This window comes from Ornithorhynchus anatinus, chromosome 17 (genome assembly GCF_004115215.2).
Source record: "Ornithorhynchus anatinus isolate Pmale09 chromosome 17, mOrnAna1.pri.v4, whole genome shotgun sequence".
NCBI classification, from domain to species: domain Eukaryota; kingdom Metazoa; phylum Chordata; class Mammalia; order Monotremata; family Ornithorhynchidae; genus Ornithorhynchus; species Ornithorhynchus anatinus.
The window spans coordinates 10,666,778-10,680,748 of NC_041744.1; the positions used below are offsets into that span (position 1 = coordinate 10,666,778).

The following is a 13,971-nucleotide window of genomic DNA, read 5'->3' on the forward strand; positions in this document are numbered from 1 at the left end:
TAGGTCAGCGAGGAGGCTGATGCAGTGGTCAAGGTGGGAGATAAGCGCTTGAGTCATCATGGTAACAATTTGGACGGAGAGGAAAAGGGTGGATTTTAGAGATGTTGCAAAGGCAAAACCGTCAGGATTTGGTGACTGATTGAATATGTGGGTTGAATAAGAGAAAGGAGTCAAAGATAATCCCAAAATTACCAGATTTATCCTCGACTCATCTATCCTGGCTCTGGTTTATTCAGCCCACTTCGTAGCCTGGTGGCCACCAGAGGTCGTCCTCTTCCACCCCCATTTTCTGGCCCAATCCCTGGACTTTGCATCCCTCCCCTCCCCAAATTCTGGAAGTAGCCCCCAGCAGGGCCTAGAAAAGGCTTTCATGAGCTTCCCATCCCTCCCCGGGAGAAAACTCTGCATCCAGAGAGGAAGAGGGAAATGTGTTTTTCTGTTGCAGTAAGAACTTGGATATTTTGGGTTAAAATATTCCCCTTGCCTTTGTCAAAACATTCAGTGCTTCTAAGACATGCATTCAGATAAGCATTGTATATTGGTCCGATATGTGTTCACAGACTTTAAATTCAATAATAGAGCTTTTAGGGTGGATAAGATCAAAGCCATCTTCTTAGCATATGCTAGAGGCCTGATTCAATATTTGACTTGCTAATTTTTTTTTTCCCAGGGCACTAAAATAATATTGTTCATATTGTTCCCAGCCGGTAATATGCATTTGAAATGAAAATGCGGTTTCTTTGCAATCCTATATGTTGAGATGTCAGCCTAGGCATTAAAGCAGTTTGGTGCACAGAGACCAGCAGGGTGACTTTTGTTAGGCTAATATGGTTGTGGTCTCCTTCCCCCCTCTACTCCCCCCTCAAGTTTATCCCAGGATGAGTCAGGTAGACTTTTTATCTCTCCTAAGATAATATTTCCTGTTGTTTACTTGCATTTGGGGATGCTTAATCTCCCCAAAGTTACTTTTCTTCCAATGCTTTGTGTTTGGTTTTTATATGGTATCCGTTTAAACTCTTCCTATGTGCCAGGCACTGTTCTAAGCTCTGGGGTAGACATGAGATAATCAGGACGGACACAGTCCATGTCCCACATGGGGCTCAGTCTTAATCCCCATTTTACAGATGAGGTATCTGAAGCACAGAAAAGGGAGATAACTTGCCCAAGGTCACACAGCCAACAAGTGGTGGAACCAGAATTAGATCCTAGGTCTTTCTGACTCAGGCCCGTGCTCTATCCACTAGGCCATGCTGCTTCTCAGTGGCTCGGACTCCCTGTTTGCCTTAGTGTCGGTAGCTCTTTGGATGGCTCATTTGCCTGGCTAAGTGTGTGGCCCTGTCCTGGCCTTAGGGGAGACACAGGGAGGGGAGGGAGGGTCAGCTGTTGGCGACCAGATGTTCTCGGGGGTGTCCTCCCAGTGGGGAGATCGGGTCCCCAGGGTCCACGTGGGCAGTCAGGGGATCCATGGTGGAGGGTCCCGTCGTACACAGCAGACGAGGGATCTCAGATCCGAGAACCTGCTGAATGATGGAATTGGTGATGATGATGACGATCATGATGATGATGATTTCAGTACTATCAATCAGTAGAACTTTTTGAGTGCTTCATGTGTGCCAGTCACTGTACTAGTAAGCGCCTGGGAGAGAAAATTACAGTAGAGTTGACAGACGTGTGCCCTTCCCACAAGGAGATTACATCTAGATGTGGAAGACAGGCTTTAAAATAAATTACTGCTAGGGGATAAGGAGAGTATTATGCTATGGACATAAGTGTGGTGGGACTGGGGATGGAGTGAATACCAAGTGCTTAGAGGGTACAGAATCAAGTACATGGGTGAAGCAGAATGGGAGGAGTGAAGGCATATCAAGGAAGGCTTCCTGGAGGAGATATAAAGCCTCTGTTCCAAGCGGGCCATTCTGGCTCTACTGCCTCTTTGAAAATGCTGCAGATTTGTTGCCTGCCGCCTGCCCTCTGGCGCTATGCTGTGCTGTATTATTATAATTGTAATTGTGGTATGTGTTAAGCACTTCACTATGTGCTGAGCACTGGGGTAGATTCAAGATAAAGCAGGTTTGATGGGGGGGGTCACAGCCCAAGAGAGAGGGAGAACAGGAATTGAATCCCCACTTTTCAGATGAGGAAACTGAGATCTCAGAAAATTGAAGGCATTTGTCCAAAGTTGTCCAACAGACATGGGTTTTTTTTTATTATTAGTTGAAAGTTTTCTATTAGAAGCCTTTAGGAAGACAATAAAAAGAAGGTGTTTTCTTTTTAAGAGATTGTTGCTATTCCATTTGAGCCTTCCTCTCTCCCCCTATCTTCAAGAATGAGCTTTAGAAGTAGTGTGGCCTAGTGGATAGAGCATGGGCCTGGGAGTAAGAGAATCTGCTTCTCCTTCTCCGCTGTGTGACCTTGAGCAAGTTACTTCACTTCTCTCTGCCTCAGTTACTTCATCTTTAAAATGGAGATTAAACCTGTGAGCTCTTTGTGGGACATGGACTGTGTCCAACCTGATTAGCTTGTATCTACTCCAGTGCTTAGTACAGTGCCTGGTACATAGTAAGCACTTAACAAAAACTATAAAAAAAGATGAGCTGGTTTGCAATGTTTTGGTCAAGAAGTGGATGCATTTGAAGGAGGGACAGCATGGCCTAGTGGAAGGAGCACGGGCCTGGGGGTCACAGGACCTGGGTTCTTATCTCGGCTCCGCCCCGTCTGCTGTCTGTGACCATGGGCAAATCACTTAACTTCTCTGTACCGCAGTTTCCTCAACTGTAAAATGGGGCATTCAATCCTACTCCCTCCTGCTTAGACGGTGAACCCCAAGTGGAACAAGGACTTTAGTCCAACCTGATTAACCCCAGGGCTTAGAACAGCTCTTGACCCATAGTAAGTGCTTAACAAATAGAATAATAATAATAATAAGGCAGACCCGGGACCCTTCACTTGCAGGCCCGTGCTCATTCCACTAGGCTAATGTTTATGGCTAAGTGCCCCTTGGGCTCCCTCGCCCCTTCTGGTCATGTTCCCCCTGGGCCATCGGGCACCACAGCACGTTGCCAGTGCCCCCATTAAATTGACCAACCAGAACCTTTCACCCCCTGGGTGAACACAGTAGAATAAAATAAGTCATTAATTCGGACCACAATGATGCAGAGTTTGTGAACATTTGGCCCCAAGTACCTCCTTTGGCCCCATCTACTACCGACAGAGGCTTGGAGCTAAAAAACACAGTTCGATGTACACTAGCGTAAACAAAGCCTCAGTTAACCGCAAGTGTAGGAGGTGTGCAGAGGCAGCGCTGTGGCGGGGAGACGACCCAGAATCCCCAGAATCCTTGGAAGGCTGAGCCAAGCCTAACATCGGCCCCCGGGCACACCCACAGTTTGGACTCTTCTTTCATTCGGGCCAGACTTCCCATCTCCCTTAGTTTCTCCCCAAGCTGACCAGGGAAGCAACAAGCCACCTCATTCCACGAGGGCCCCCCAATTCCAGACAGGCCTCAGGTGGGGTGGGGGTAGCAACCTGGGGCAGGAATCCCTAAGGAGGATTGAAGGCATATCAAGGAATGCCTCTGTTCCAAGCGGGCCATTCTGGCTCTACTGCCTCTTTGAAAATGTTTGCAGATTTGCAAGTCTTGCACAATCAGTGGCATTTGTCAGTCAGTCAAGTTTATTGAGCACCTACTGTGTGCAGAGCACTGTACTAAGCACTTGGGAGGGTACAGTATAAGCCCAAAGTTTCATCTCCAGACTGAGAGCCTTTCCCGAGGTTATGGGCACAGTCCTCCTGGCTCTGGGCACAGGAGAAAGCAGTGGGGTGGGGAGGCATCCCTAGGGCCTCTTTCCAAAAGAAGGGAATTTCCAGAGAAAAAGTGCTCTGGATTAGCGGGACTTTTTTTTTTTAATGGTATTGGTTATGTGTTCACTGTGTACCAGGCACCATACTAAGCTGGGGTAGATATAAACTAATCAGATTGGACACAGTCCATGTCCTATATTCATTCATTGTCATATTGACTGAACACTTACTGTTTGCAGAACAGGTACTAAGTGCTTGGGAGAGTACAATATAACAATAAATGGATGCATTCCCTGCCCATAGCAAGCACATGGGGTTTATAGTCTTAATCCCCATTTTACAGATGAAGCAGCTGAGACTCAGAGGAGCTAAGTGACTGGCCCAAGGTCACCCAGCAGACAAATGGCGGAGCTCGGATTAGAACTAGGTCATTCTCTCAGGCCTGTCATCTAGCCACTAGGCCATGCTCCTTCTCATGCCTACCCCACAGGATTCGGGTCTCAAAGCCCCGACTTCCTGGCACGTCCTCTACCCCACTGAGGCCGAGGAACTGGAGGGCTGGGTGGAACCTGTCCAATAGGTAGACCCCAGTGGGCCCCCCCATCCCCGCTCAGAGGCAGGAAGATTAGCCTCTGGGGAACCAAGCAGAAATGTGTCTGCCTCTTTAAAAGCCGACCGATCCGTCTCAGAATCATTTGGCCAGCAACCACTCCGTGGCCATGCTGCCGAGCCCCGCCGAGGACCCGGGCTAATGATGCCTCCCATGGCTTCTCCCTGATTGCAGCAGTAGCCCCCACTACCACCCCCACCACAGGGACCCGGGCTTGATTAGGTGCCTGGGGTCGCAAATAGTGGGGCAGGATGGAGACAGAAGGAAGAGCCACCAGGAAGGCTGGAATGAGCCGAGGCAAGTCAGATGGTTGAGGTGGAGAGAGGGCGACACTCACCCTGCCCAGGACTGGTTGTCTGGGAGAGGTGCTGCCCGAGTCTGTTCGTCAGGAGGCGGGGGAGATCCCGGCAGGGCATGGGCATGGGCGTGGTCGGGGGGCACCAGAGTGGAGCATGGGCACGGCGCCTCCCTAAACATTCCTTCTGTGTCCCAGTGCCTCCCAGCAAACCGAATTGCCAGTAACCATGGGGCAGAGAGGTCGGCTGGGGTGCTGGGAAGGGAAAAGAGGTCAGGTGAAGTAAAAAAATCATAATAATGTTGTCCTCCGGAATTTTTCCACGCTCTTATTTTCCCTAGAACGTTCGAATTATTTTGCCTGTCTTCGCATCTCCGCCAGGTTTTCTTTTATGGTATTTGTTAAGTGCTTACTATGTGCCAGGCACTGTACTAAGTGCTGGGTTACATACAAGCTAATCAGGTTGGACATAGTACATGGCCCACATGGGACTCAGAGACTTAATCCCCATTTAACAGATGAGATAACTGAGGCACAGAGAAGTTAAATCATTTGCCCAAGATCACACTGCAGATAGGTGGCGGAGTCAGGACTAAAACCCAGGTCCCTCTGACTTCCAGGCCCGGACTCTATCCACCAGGTCACTCTGCTTCTTAGAAATGAAGAAATGAGGAAACCCAGGCCCAGAGTGGGTCCACCATCACACCCAGCACAGCATTGACAGGGCCAGGACTAGAACACAGATCTCCCCCGGTCCAATCAATCGATCATTCAGTCAGTGATATTTATTGGGTGCTTACTGGGTGCAGAGCACTGTACTAAGTGCTTGGGTGAGTCCAATACAACAGATGACCCTGCCCACAATGAGCTTGCGGTCTAGAGTCCTTCCCAGGCCTTCTCTCCACCAACCCTCATGGGTCAGGGTCACATTCAGATGTGGGCAAACGGTGGTGTGTCCGTTGACTGAGGTGGCCTCTTCTGTCAGAGTGCATGGACCTCTCCTCAGTCCTGCGTCCTCCTCAGCACTGAGAGTGGCCCCGGGAACCAGTCAGGAGGGACGAGGGGCTGGGTAGACCAGTTGGCCCCAGAGACGAGAGGTAGCTTTGGCAGCCCCGGGCCCCCTGGGAATGCTAGGGCCCGGCTTCTGGACCTGTGTCTGTTTGGCCTGGTGTTGGGGATCATCCCTCAGCCTGTAAAACCTCCCCTGGTGGTCAGGGAGTGGGAGAGAGCTCTGACTCCATTGGAAGTTGGCCTGGACCGTTACCTCTGGGGGTTAATGAGCAAACCCATCCACCAGTTAATCACTCTCTTGATTAGTATTTATTGAGTACTTCCGGAACCAAACAATTGTGGGAGTCTACAGAGCTGGTAGAACCAATCCCTGCCCTCAAAGAGCTTTCAGTCCTCTAGTCTAAGCTTATTGTGGGCAGGGAACATGTCTACCAACTCAGATAATAATAATAATAATGGTACTTGTTAAGTGCTTACTATGTGCCAAGTGTTAATCTAAACTCTGGGCACTGTTCTAGTTACATTGTACTCTCCCAAGCGCTTAGTACAGTGCACTGCACACAGTTCGTGCGTAATAAATACAATTGATCGATTAATGCAGTCTAGCGGGAGAGGGAAATATGAAAATAAATTACGGATAAAGGGAAGCAACCACATATAAGGCTATGTACATGAATGCAGGTGGGGTGGGGGCCTAAGTGCATAGGTGAGGCACTAGGGAGGGAAAATGGAGGGGGATGAGCGCTAAGCTAGGGAAGGCTTCCTGGAGGAGATATGATTTCAGTAGGACTTTGATGACGGAGAGAGTGCTGATCTGTCAGCTTTCCAAGGGAGGGAGTTCTGGGCAGGAGTTCCAGCCCCCACAGGGTGGCGGGGGAAGAGAAGGGTAACAGGTGCGTTATTTCTGGGGGTAGGGGGCGGGAGGGCAGAGCCATGGCCATCCCTGACCAAGGTGCCTGGGGAGGGGGTGAGCCAGGGTGGGGCTGACACCACTCAAGATTTGGCCTGGGGCCAGTCTGCCGTTTGGGGTTGCCCCTGTAATCTGGGTGGCGTCGCACTGGGGGAATCACTCTTCCCCCTCCCGAAGCTGAGCTCACAGACATGATCCAAAAAGGGAGGGGGAAAAAGAACACATTAACGAGGCTGCTGTGTTCAGGATCCTATTTCTAGCATCCTTCTCGCTTGTAAGCTAATTTTAGACCATCCATTCTGCTTCTGTTGCCATTTATAAAATGAGAATGTCAAATGCAATATTAAACAAGCAGTATGGAAGCAAAAAGAAAATGCCAGTGAGGCATTTCATAAATGAATCTCAGTATTTACGTGGGAGCAGAGACTCTTCCCTGCCAAGCAAGTTCATGTTCTCTCTCGCTCACACACAGGCAAAGGCACGGCGCAGAGAGACAGAGAGAGAGAGAATGAATCCTGTTCTCATGTAAATTCTTTGTGACGAGCCCAAAGTTATTGGGTGGGGGGAGCAAGGGGAGGGCAAGGCCGGCAGGAAGGCCAGTTCTTGCTTTGTTGAAAAGCTTTGTCCAAAGTGATTTGTCCCAGAAGGAGGCAGCCCTGTCTTCCCTGGTGTCTCAGCTCTGCGTTGGTTTGTCCTTCAGTTGCCCTTGACGGCTCGCTTCCCTGCAGGAGCTGAGGAAGCTGGAATGCTTTTCCCCAGGAACAGGAGCTTAAATCGTAGTCCTGTGTTGTCCCATCCCCCCCTACTCCTCCCTCCTCCCCCAAACCCCGGTTTTTTGCTACCCCAGTCCCTGGGATACTCTAGGTAAACGGTGACTCCCAGCCGGCCCCAGAGCAGGACAAGGTCGGGATGGCTCTAGCCCTGCCCCTGGCCCTCCTTGGCTTGCAGGTTTTTTCTTCATTGTGCTTTGCTCAGCCTCTTCCCCAGGTGGGTGCAGGCGGGTGGTGGCAGTGACAGCTGGGCACGGCCGCTTCCATTGCAGAGGGAGGAGGAGCGGTGGGACTGGATCTAGGGTCTGACCGCCCCTCCGACCTCCTGACCTACCGCTGTTGGGTGGGGATGGGCGGTGGGGGTCAGAGAAGCAGCGTGGCCTAGTAGAGTGGATAGGGTCTGGGAGTCAAAAAACTGGGTTCTAATCCCAGCTTTACCACTTGTCTGCTGTGTGACATAGGACAAGTCATTCACTTCCCTGTGCCTCAGTTTCCTCATCTGTAAAATGGGGATTAACACTGTGAACCCCTTGTGGGACAAGGACTGTGTCCAACCTGACTTCCTTTTTCCAGACCAGGGCTTAGTACAGAACTTGGCACCTAGTAAGCACTTTACAAATGCCACAATTATTATTTTCATTATTATTGTTGTTGTTATTAGGAGGAATACTTCCCAACCTTGAAATGGTTCTGTCGGCCACACCCATAGCCCTTGCCACAGAACCCCCTAGCCAAGGGGGTCCTGCTCATTAAACTCCCCAGGTTGCTTGACAGGTAGGGGATGATCAGGGGTCTTTAGTCACAGAGAAGGGGAAGTTGGAACAAGATGAGACAGTCTGGGGTAAGGGACAACTATAGCTCCTCTATTCTCTTGTACCCAATCAGTCAATAAACCGTATTTATTGAGCGCCTACTAAGTGCAGAGCACTGTACTAAACACTGAGGAGAGTACAATACAACTGAATTAGCAGACATGCTCCCTGACCATAAAGGGCTTACAGTCTGTAGGGGAGGCAGACATTAATATGAATAAATAATTTGTAATAATAATAATTTAATGATATTTACATAATTTAAAGTTCTGCATAGTCCCTTCTGTTCTTCCTCCCCCTGGCCCCAGGCCTCACCTTGCAAGAAGAAGAGGAATGAGAACAGAGGCTCTGAGCTCTGAGAAATTGGGAGGGACAGAGGCCTGGCCTGAAGTCACCTCAGCCCCCAGGGGTCCATGTTTCTCTGCTGTTCCTAGGCCCTGTGTAGTTCCCTGTATGTGACTCTCTTGCAATAGCAATAATAATTGTAATAATACTAATGATAATGATGGTAATATTAAAGTGCTTATGGTGTGTCAGGTCAGACACAGGGACTGAGTGCTCCCAGTGTAAGGGGGAGGGAGAACAGATATTTCATCCCCATTTTACAGATGAGGTAACTAAGGCCCAGAGAATAATAATAATAATCGTGGTATTTGTTAAGACTTTTTATGTGCCAGGCACTGTACTAAGCACTGGGGTGAATACTAGCAAATGGGGTTAGACACAGTCCCTGTCCCACCTCAGACTCATTGTCTCAGTCCCCATTTTACAGATGAGGTGACTAAGGCACAGAGAAATGAAGTGACTTGCCCAAGGTCACAGAGCAGACTAGTGACAAAGCCAGGATTAGAGCCCAGGTTGTCTGACTCCTAGGCCCTTGTTCTTTCCATCAGGCATGCTGCTTCTCATTGCGGTCATTCCAGTAGCAAAATCGGGTGAAATCAACAGTGCATGCCTGGGGTTTGGGCTATCAATTCCCGGGGGTGTTGTTGCCATTTGGGAGCCTCTGGCCCAATCAGGCAGGGGTGGCCAGGGAATCCAAAGGAATGCACATTCCCGGTGCTCTTTCCTGTCGCTCAGGCCAAGCCCAGTCGCTCTGGAACCCTTGCGCTCAGAGCCCCTTGGCCCGGCCCCAGCTCACTCCTCTTTCTGCGGCCCCCTAAGCCCAATCCTGGAGTGGCCACCCTGAAGGTGCGTGGTGAAGGTGCTGGGTGGCTGAGCCAGAAGGAGGGAGGGGAGGCTGAAGAGAAGGATAAGGATAGGATAGGATAGGGAAGACCAGAAGGTGGAAAAGAATGTAATTCTGGTTGGTGTTCTTATGTTCCTTAGAGACAAGGGATGCCAGAGATCTGGGTCTCCCATTTCCCTGAGAGGAGGCCAACGGGAAACTGGAGATCGGGATCAGTTCCCTGAATTGCCTCAATCAATCAGTGGTATTTATTGCACGTTTACTCTGTGCAGAGCACTATATTAAGCACTTGGGAGAGTACAGTACAACAGAGTTGATAGACATGTTTTCTGACCTTAGTAAGCTTACCGCCCAGAGGGGGTTCCTGCCCCAAAGGAACCCAGAAAGCCAAAGTGGGACAGGGGTGAGCTGGGTTCCCGAGCCAAGGTGGCGGGGTCCAGTGTCTGGGTCTGCCAGGCTAGGGGAGGCACCACTAGGCCACCTCTTCTTCCTTATTCTCTCCAGTCCCTGTCAGAGGTAGAGCCGCAAGGGGGTTTGCTTTGTATTTTACCCCCTTCTGTGGTGTCCCTCTGCACTCTGAGGTAGCAGGGACTGGTGGGGCCTAGTGGGGCTGCAGGCTGAATAGACCCTTGTGTTCTGGCTTGTGGTAGCACGGCCGGGCCTCGGTGCTCTGAGCCATCAGGGCCGGAGGGACAAGGTGGCCTTGTGTAGGGGTAGTAAAGCGAAGGTTTTGTGCTCTGTGGCCCGGTGAGGACCGGTGAGGCCCAAAGGGATAACTGGAGTTTTCTGGGGCTCTTGTAGCCCCTTTTCCTCCCAGCCCCCACCCCCGGCCGGCAGTTGAGTGCGTGTTTTGTTCCAGGGTGTACAAGAGCCTTTTCACCTCCTGCTCTGTCCCCTTGGGCTCCAGAAGAGTTCCGCCCTCCCTCCCCTACCTCACCGGCCGCCCGAGTAGCAGCAGAGCACTGATTCTGCAGTTGCCGAAAGACCTTTCAGATGCCTCCTGCTGGGTGGGGAGGGGAGGTTTTGGGGAGGAGGGGAAGAAGGGCTGGAGTTGCAGAAGAAAAATGGCTGACACCACTGTCCAGCCTCCTTGGGACTCAAGAATTCATGAGCCAGCAAAGCAGGGAGGGGATGGGCAGTCATCCTCTTCCTCCCCCTCCTCCTCATCCTCCTCATTGTCAACGGTATTTACTGAGCCCCTCTGGTAGGTGGAGTACTTCAGTAATGAAGGGCACGATGCCTGCCCTCATGGGACTTACATGTGTAATAGGGGAGGTTGGCAGGCACAAAATCAATTGCAGAGGGGTTCTTAGGTCAGCACTGAGACTGCCAGCCAGGGCTACTGTCTCTCTTTCCCTCTCCCTCCATCTCTCTCTCCCTCCTTCCCCCACCCTGTTTTCTTCCTACCTCTTATCTTTATCCCTACCTCCATTTTTCTCTTTCCCTCTCCTCCCACCTCTCTCTTTTTTCTCCCTTGCCACTTGGCTTTGCCCAGATGATTTTCCACCCCCTCTCCTCCTTTTCCCCCACTGTCCCAGAATTTGCCAGCCTGGTGGACAGGTAGAGGAATCCCTCACTGTTTCATGGTCATCTGTTTCCATAAGTTCTGGTCCCAAAAGGCTGCAGCTCTCTCTCCTAGAACACACCCTGAGTTGGAAGGGCAGCAGCAGCTGTCAATGAAAGTATGGCCAAAACCAGTTCTATTCAGCAGTAGGCAGTCCCAGGAGTAAAAAAAAAAAAATGGTTTTAACCGCTTGTTTCTTAGACGACACACCTTCAAAACAGTGACAATGACCCAGCTTGGTGCCCTTTAAAAGGGTCAACCCTGCCCACTCCCAGTTTGCTCAACAAAGCAACTTCTTAGGAGTGATCCCTTCTCCGGGAAAGGAAAATGAAAATCATTTTCCGCCGACATCCGTGGTGATAGAATGGTTTGGTTTATGTCTCTGACTCCGATATTAGCTTTGCACCTCTGGGCCTTTCAACTGTTGTAGTTTTAACTTCTGGGCCTGTGAAAATTATGAATCAGAGCCTGTCTCTGGAAGCAGCGGTGGCTGTTTGCCGAAGCTTATTACAGGGTGATTATTTCTCTCAGGGCTAATCCAAATGGCATTTCCTGGTTAATTGCCCGTCCCCTCTGACTGGACTGGGCTTTTTCTGTTGTTGTTTAGAGCATACACCAGGAAGCCAGCCCTGAGAGGCAAGCACTGGAGCCCTGGTGTGATCGGCGATGCACATGGAGGACCAGGATTCGGGATTCCCTCTGCCGGGTCCCCCAGTTCTGTCTCCCTGAGTGATCCTCCCACTTGGGATTGGGGTTTGAGGATGTTTTTGTTTTGTCTTGTTTTTTGTCTACTCATTGTAGGCCCAGACCATCAGGGCTGGACCGGGTGAGAGACTGAGGATGGCTTGTTGATAGCCCTCCATTTCCATGGCAACCAGCCTCTGCTAGACCCGGGCCGGTTCTTTTGTGGCCTCACAGTGGACCCAGAGCACATTGGGCTACCGGGGAGCTGGGCAAGCTGCCCCCACACCTCCGGACCCTCTCACAGCCACACCACAGTCCTCTTGGAGCCCCCGCCTGTCCCCTCTGGTAGCTGGAGGCCATGTCCTGGCCCTGGGGTTGTTTGGCGGGAGAGGGGTCCGCGGGCCAGTTTTGTGAGGCCAAGGCTGCCCCAGTAACTTGGCAGATTTGCAGGTCACTCGCCCCGCCTGCAGAGCGGGACAGGACAGGAGGTGGAGCCCCTGAAGCTCTGCTTAAACGATGCTCCGTTTTCTACAGCTCCAGCCCCTGGGCTCCGTTGGGGCCTTCCCCGAGCCCTGCCACCCTCTGGAGATACTTGGCATCAGTCAGGATCAGGCTAGTTCTACCCAGCAGTTGGTTCAGGTCCATGATGAATGTCAAGGGAGGAAGGCTCCCCACGTAGGGCAGGATGGAGTTCAGGTCTCCATTTGTCAACATTCAAGGATCAGACTTGGGCACAGAGCAGAGAAAGATCCCCCACACCCCTTCCCGGTGCCACACTGGACACTTACCACCTCTTCTGCCTTGCCGTTGGGCAAGCTTCAGCCCTGGCTGAGGCTCAGCAGAACCCAGGGGACTTTTGGCCCAGACTAAGGGGCCTAGAGCAGAGTTGTGAAAGGCCTGAGGCAAAACAATGTCAGTTTAACTTACCTAGAGCAGCCCAGCACCACTCCCCCTCAGGCCTAAAGGAACTGCACCCTGGGGACAAGAAACCCTTTATTGGGGAGCCAGCTTGAAGAAGAGGGGTGATGACTAGCTCTCCGACTTCTCCCACTATAGGGACGTGATATAAGTCTACTTGCTCCCCCATTAGGTTGAGAGCCCCTAGAGGGCGGGGACCACATATTTTGATGATGATGATGATTATTATTATTAATATTAATAATGGTTTTTGTTAAGTAGAGAAGCAGCATGGCCAAGTGGAAAGAGCCAAGGCCTGCGAGTCAGAGAAATCCCAGCTCTGCCCCTTGATGATGATGATGATGATATCTGTTAAGCGCTTACTATGTACCAGACACTCTACTAAGCATTCTGGTGGATACAAGCAGAGCAGGTTGGACAAAGGCCCTGTTCCATGTGGGGATTGCAGTCTCAATCCCCATTTTACAGATGAGATAACTGAGGCACAGAAAAGTGAAGTGCTTTGCCCAAGGCTACACAGCAGACAAATGGCAGACCTGGGATTAGAGTCTGTGAGCTTTTGACTCCCAGGCCTGTGCTCTATCCACTATGCCATGCTGCTTCTCGCTTGTCTGTTCTGTGACCATGGCCAAGTCCCTTAACATCTCTGTGATTCAGTTTCCTCCTTTTTAATATAGGGATTCGATATATATTCTCCCTTCTAGACTGTGAGCCCCATTGTATTACAGGGACTCTGCCCCCAATGTTTAGGACAGTGTTTGACATGGAGTAAGCACTTAAGAAATACCATTAAAAAAGTTCTTACTATGTGCCAAGCACTCTTCTAAGCACTGAGGTATACCCAAGATAGGTCCCAGGTGGAGCTAAGGAGGAGGGAGAAGAGGTATCGATTGAATCTCCATTTTGATTGTGGTGGGCTCTGCCAAACATTTAGTTCAGTCCTCTACACACAGCAGACGCTCAATGAATGCTATTAACAGTAGACCTAGGTGGTTAGGGAGGCAGCTGTGAGAGCCACTCTTGAACATTTACCCTGCCTGCGATGGGCCTGGGGAAGTCACATGGCTGTTCCCTGCCCCCTGGGCACGGAAGCCAGAGAGAACATTCATCCAGTCATATTTATTGGACACTTACTGTGTGCAAAGCGCTGTACTGAGCACTTGGGAGAGGACACTACAACAGCAAGCAGACACATTCACTGCCCACAAGAAGCTCATAGTCTAGAAGGAGAGACAGACAATATTAATAAATAAAAAGTTACAGACATGTGCTGTGGGGATGGGAGGGAGGATGAATGAAGGGAGCAAGTCAGAGTTATGCAGAAGAGAGTGGGAGAAGAGAGGAGGCCTTAATCAGGGATGGCTTCTTGGAGATGTGCCTTCAAACAGGACCAAACAGGAGCCTCCC

At 50.7% G+C, this 13,971-nt stretch overlaps 1 protein-coding gene across 11 annotated transcripts in view; it reads left to right on the top strand.

Moving 5' to 3' along the window:
* Nucleotides 1-13,971, top strand: part of MSI2 (musashi RNA binding protein 2) — a 303,580-nt gene that overhangs the window by 231,312 nt on the left and 58,297 nt on the right. The gene's annotated exons all lie outside the window — the stretch shown is intronic.